The 5,848-nt window shown below is 35.6% G+C and overlaps 1 pseudogene; it reads left to right on the forward strand.

Annotated features, from left to right (window-relative positions):
* Positions 1 to 3,898: 3,898 nt before the first annotated feature.
* Positions 3,899 to 4,773, forward strand: LOC101581657 (annotated as a pseudogene).
* The last annotated feature ends 1,075 nt before the right edge of the window (positions 4,774 to 5,848 follow it).

The raw sequence follows: 5,848 nt of genomic DNA on the forward strand, positions 1-5,848 counted from the left end.
GAGCAGGTGCAGTTTCTTGGGGGCACCTTTGCTGTTAGAATCTATGACTTTCTCTTTCTCTCTCAAACTTTGGAAAACATCCTCTACAGTTTGTGGCTTCTAGAAACTTCGTATATATTTGTTAATTTAATTTGTCTTTATTAGTGTATGTCTGTAATACAGCCAGTTTATGGTCATCGTGGGAATTGGGTACATTTGCAAAATACAGCTTGATTCTCTTCACGTGCCCTGCTCTGACTTTGGGACATTCATCGCTTTCCTCTGGATTAGATTTCCTGATTTTTACTCAAGTTTATATTGATCTCAGCACATATGTAGGATATACAGTGTTTACTTACATTCATTTAGATTTCTTCAGTTCCTGGACATGGAAAATCTATATTCTATCTCTTTTCCCTTCCTGCCTCTCTCCTTTCTCACCAGTGTTCTCTCGGTGCCTTCCCCATTGTGAGAAGTCTATCTTCTTCTTCCTCGCCTTTCAGTCATCCTTTCTTGTGCAGTTTGTACTTTGTGTTTCTCAGATTAGAAGTCTTATGTGATATTTAACTTATGTGACTGATTTATTTTACTCCAGATTATATATATATATATATATTTTTTTATTTTCTATTTTTTTTATTTATTTATTTTTTCAGAACCAGGGATTGAACTCAGGTCCTTGTGCTTGATTCTACTGAGCCATCTCTCCGGCCCCCAGATTATATTTTTAAGATCAACACATTTTTGCACAAATGTCTGTGATCTGTCCTTCTTTATAGCTCAGTAGCATTCCCTGAAGTACAGACAACTCATCCTTCTTCATTTGATGAATATATAGTGGGTTCCAGTTCTTAGCTATTAGGAATTGTGCTTCCATAAACCTTGACATATAGGGGCCTGGGAGGTGGCTCATTGGAATAAGTGCTTCACTGGCAAGAGCAAGGGCCTGAGTTCAATCCCCAGTTCTGCTAAATAAATAAATAAATAAATAAATAAATAAATAATGACATATACACATCCCTGAAGTATAATGTGTTTAGCTCTTTAAGACATTTGGGATAATGATAGCTGAATCATATATAAATTATAAACTTAGTTTTTTGAGAAATTTCAATTCTTGTTTCACACTGGTTGTACTAGGTTATATTCTCAGGAAAAATGGGGACATTTACCTTTTTTACTGTAGCCATTCCAAAATTTTTCCTTGAGACATTTCTTTATCACTTCTGGAAAAGTTGGGAAAAATTCAAAGTCCACTGGGTCCTGGGCTTTCTTAGTTGCTATATTCTTTATTCCTGTGTTAATTTCATGGATTTTTATAAGGCTCTTCAATATTTTTTAAACTTGTTGAATTAACATCTGCAATGTTTATGACTATACGTGTCTTTCTATATCTCCAAATTTTTCTAGTTTGCTGGAGAACACCTTTTCATTATAGGTATATTCTGGATTTGATGGTGTGTGTATTGTTTTATTCTTTATATTTCACCATTGATGAATAATGCAGTTTGTAGTGGCCAGGGAGGTGGCTCAGTAGAATAAGCACTTGTCTGGCAAGTGCAAGGACCTGAGTTCAGTCTCTGGTTATGCAAAAACAAACAAAAAAAAACCCCACCAAAAACAAACATATAATGACTTAGTTTCTCTTTTTCAACTTTAAAAAATTACTTTATTTACATATTTTCCAGATAAAAATGATCACTTTTATCATGGGAATTTGTACCTGTACATAACATAACTTAATCATTTTCCCCCATTCCTCGTTCCTCTCTTTAATCCTGCTTACCATCAGCTGTTTCCATTTTTTTCCTTCTCTTTTCTCTTTTTAAATCCCTTTTCATGTGTTTCTTTGCACAATTTTAATACGTGTGTGCTCTGTGTATTGATGAACTAAGGGCCTGTAAGCTTTCCATGCTTTGAAGAGTTTGTCATCGTTGTGTAATGAGAGCATCACTAACCTTTTCTGCCAGCTCTTTGGGACTGTTTCACACAATTTGGTAAGCTGTAACTTCTCTACTGTGTGAACAATTGCCAGGACCCTTTCTCATAATTGGCTGAGACTACATTCCTGCTCCGCAAATCCCTAAGCTCTTCATCAGCCTCACACGTGCAGCCCTGTGTCAATCAGTTTTTCTCTCTTTTTCTGTATGAAGAACTATTTTATTTTCTCCATAGGTGTGAGCTCCTGAACTATCTGTCCTACTGCCCTTGTCTTTGCTTCACTTGGCATTCGGATCTCTGAGTACTGGGTCTAAATTCCATCAGTACAAAGAAAACTGCAATACTTATAAGGGAAGACGTTATTTTGATGCTTTTATAGCTTCAAGTCCATGCTCAGGGTCTCTCAGAGCTTTGATGAGATCGCATTTGTGCTTTAGAAGAGTGACTATTCCTGCCCTAGAGAGTGATATATGACTTCCCAGCCTTCCCCTCCAGCTCAGGCTGTGTCTATCCTTTGAAGGTGCTGCCTAATCTTCCTCTGTAGTGACAGATTTGATTAATACAGCAGAAAGGTTCTTGAGATATAGGCTCACTCCTCACATCCAGGTTTGCTGGACACAATGTTGTGAATAATGTAAGTTATATAGAACATGGATGCTACAGAGGAGTTCAAAGGACTATCCAAATGATGGCAGGAGGCTATAATGCTCTAGAGTATCTATAATAATATCAGAAACAGAAATATTTCAAATGCACAAATTAATGATAAAAGTCAAATAAGTAAAATTAAAAATAACTTTTAGAAAACTCAAATTATGAGAAGAAGCTAAATTGAAAATGCTCATTACAGAAAGTTACAGATCAATCACTGTAACAGATAAATACGAAGAACCATGTCTTTCTTAATAAATTTAAAAAAAAATGTAATGGAACATGTGAAACAATGATACGATAAAGAAATAGTGGGGCTGGGGAGATGGCTCAGTAGAATAAGTACTTCCTTGGCAGGCACAAGGGCCTGAGTTCTATCCTCGACTTTGAAAAAAAAAAAAGTCATTTTTTCCTCTCAGTACACATGGTGCAAAAGTAGGAGTAGGTTTTAAAGAGAACAAAATGGATGTGATTTTCCACTGAAGAAGACAAACTGGATGGTGGAGAAACAAGTGGAGTCTTGCTATAATAATCCTGAGAAGATAATGAGCAGATCGACATCAAGACTTGGGAAGCAAGTTGCATCCATCTGCAATAAACACTGATGAGAAAAAAAATGATTATAAGAAAACTAGAAAAATCCTTCCTTTTCTCAAAGACCTTATTTCTCTTAAGGCAACACCTTTTTGAAATTTTGATTTTAAAAGATAATTTAGACTTATTATGAGGAAAGCTGTGTAGAAAAGAATCACTAATTTTATTAATTTGGAAGTCCTCTACCAGAGCTTACTCCTTGTGATAATAGCCCCTTGTAAGAAAATGTAGAAATCCTTTTGTACCCTGTCTGATAGCAGAGTATTCTTTACCTGAGAGAAAACCTATGAATTTAGTGGATGTGGGTGAACAATTATTTACATGTCACATTGAATGGAAGTCATACTAAAGAGACACTGTGCTTTTGAGGAATAATTGAAAAGCCATTAGCTAGATGACAGATATCATTGAATAGCAGAAAATTCAAACTTGAAAGAAACCAGTGAATATAGATATAGCATACTCTCATTGAATGTTAGAATTTTATGCTGGAGAGAAAGATTTGATTGTGGTATTGGTGGTAAAATTATCTCTCAAACTTTACCCCTTGTTCTGCATTTGAGAAGACATATACAGAAAAAGTGCTTATTCTAGTGAGCAATCTCCCTGGCCCCTACAGGAATTTTAAAAATGTAAGAAATATGGAAACAACCTCAGCCAAAAGTAAATTCTCATTTGTCCAAAAATTTATACTGGTGAGAAGTCTTGTGAACGTGGGAATGCTCCCATTCCGATGTCATATATCAGTCAGCAGAGAAATTTTACAGGGGGAAGCCCCTTTGCCTGTAAGTTATGTGGGAAAATCTTCAGCCACACATCCAATATAACTGAACACAAGCATTTTCATACTAGAGAGAAACCTTTTGAATGGAATGAATGTGGGAAAGCCTTTAGCCAAAAGCAGTATGTCATTAAACATCAGAACACCCATATTGGAGAAAAGCTTTTTGAATGTAATGATTGTGGAAAATCCTTCAGCCAGAAAGAGGTCCTATTTACCCATCAGAAAATTAACACTGGAAAGCAACATTTTGAGTGCAAAGATTGTGGGAAAGATTTCATTCAGAAATTTAATTTTATCAGACACCAGAGATCTCACACAGGAGAGGAGCCCTTCATATGTAAACAGTGTGGAAAACCTTTAGTGGCAAATCAAATCTTACTGAGCATGAGAAAATTCATACTGGACAGGAACACTTTAAATGTAATGAATGTAAAACAGCTTTTGGCCAGAAGAAGTACTTCATAAAGCATCACAGCATTCATAGTGGAGAGAAACCCTATGAATGTAATGAGTGTGGAAAAGCCTTTTCTCAACGAACATCACTTATTGTACATGTGAGGTTTCATTCAGGTGATAAACCTTATGAATGCAATGTATGTGGAAAAGCCTTCTCACAGAGTTTTCTCACTGTGTGTGTGAGAAGCCATACAGGGGAGAAGTCCTAGGGTTGTAAAGAACGTGGGAAAGCTTTCTCAGAGTTCTCAGTTCTAGCCCTGCATTTGAGAAAACACACAGGTAGGAGGCCTTAACAGCATAGTGAATGTAGAAAAGTTTTCAGCCAGAAGTCACACCACATTAGACATCAGGAAATCCATACTCATTAAGACCTATAAATAGCTTCAGAATATGAAAACACACACCAGAAATTTGTATCTCACAGTGTTACAGAAATATTTTGAAGTAGAGCATCCTTAGTCAGATGAACTTTTGAACAAATGCTAAGACTTTAGAGGACACCAATAGTTTGTACTGAAGAAAAAGACATTTGTAGCGCCGGGGAGATGGCCAAGTGGAATAAGTTCTTCCCTGGCAAGTGCAAGAGCCTGAGTTCAATCCTCAGTTCCGCCAAAGAAAAAGACATTTGTATGATAAAAAGACTGCTCAAACAAAAAAACTACGTCAAAAGTAACACTGATTTAGATGCATTTCCCTCACATTGGGAGGAGAAAATAAATGATTGTTACTATACTCAGTATAAATCTGGTTATCTTTGTCAGTATAAGAAATGTTACAAGTACTACAAAGGAAAAAAAAAACATGTTCATATGCAGGTAGTAAGCCTTTGTGACAGTGATTCAGTAAAGCAGAAGAGATTCTATAGAGACCTATGCATTCATTTGAATTTGTAATATGAAAGAAATGGCAATAGGAGAAGAGAAAATAATTTTTAAAAAATTATTTGGAGGTGATTGTTAACTAAGAATGGGTCATGGATTATACAGCAAAGTAAAACTCACTGGAATGAAGAGAGCATTATTAAAAGCTGGTGTAAAAAAATGGTTTTGACCTTGGGAGTAGGAAAGCATTTCTTGTAACAAATTTAAAAAAATACATATTTAATGTGTATACTCAGGAAATGGTAGGAGTTTCTCCGTGGCTGAATTTGTAGAAGCTAGATATTAGAAACAATTCAAATATTCATCTAGAACGAGAATGTCAAGTTCTTATGATGGAATACTACACAACTATAAAAATGCAACAGATGAAAGCCACATGTTCATGTAAATGCCTAAAAAATGTTGAGATGGAAAAACTTTGGAGTTTGAAAAACAATTAAGCAATAGGTTACTATCACTGAAAGTCGCCCTATAGGATCTCTTTTTTAAGAGTACTGTAATTTTCCTTGAAAAGATCTTTGACTTCTTTAGTTAGGTTAATTCCAAGGTATTTCATTTTCCT

Source organism: Octodon degus, unplaced genomic scaffold (genome assembly GCF_000260255.1).
Source record: "Octodon degus isolate 3935 unplaced genomic scaffold, OctDeg1.0 scaffold00284, whole genome shotgun sequence".
Taxonomy (NCBI): Eukaryota; Metazoa; Chordata; class Mammalia; order Rodentia; family Octodontidae; genus Octodon; species Octodon degus.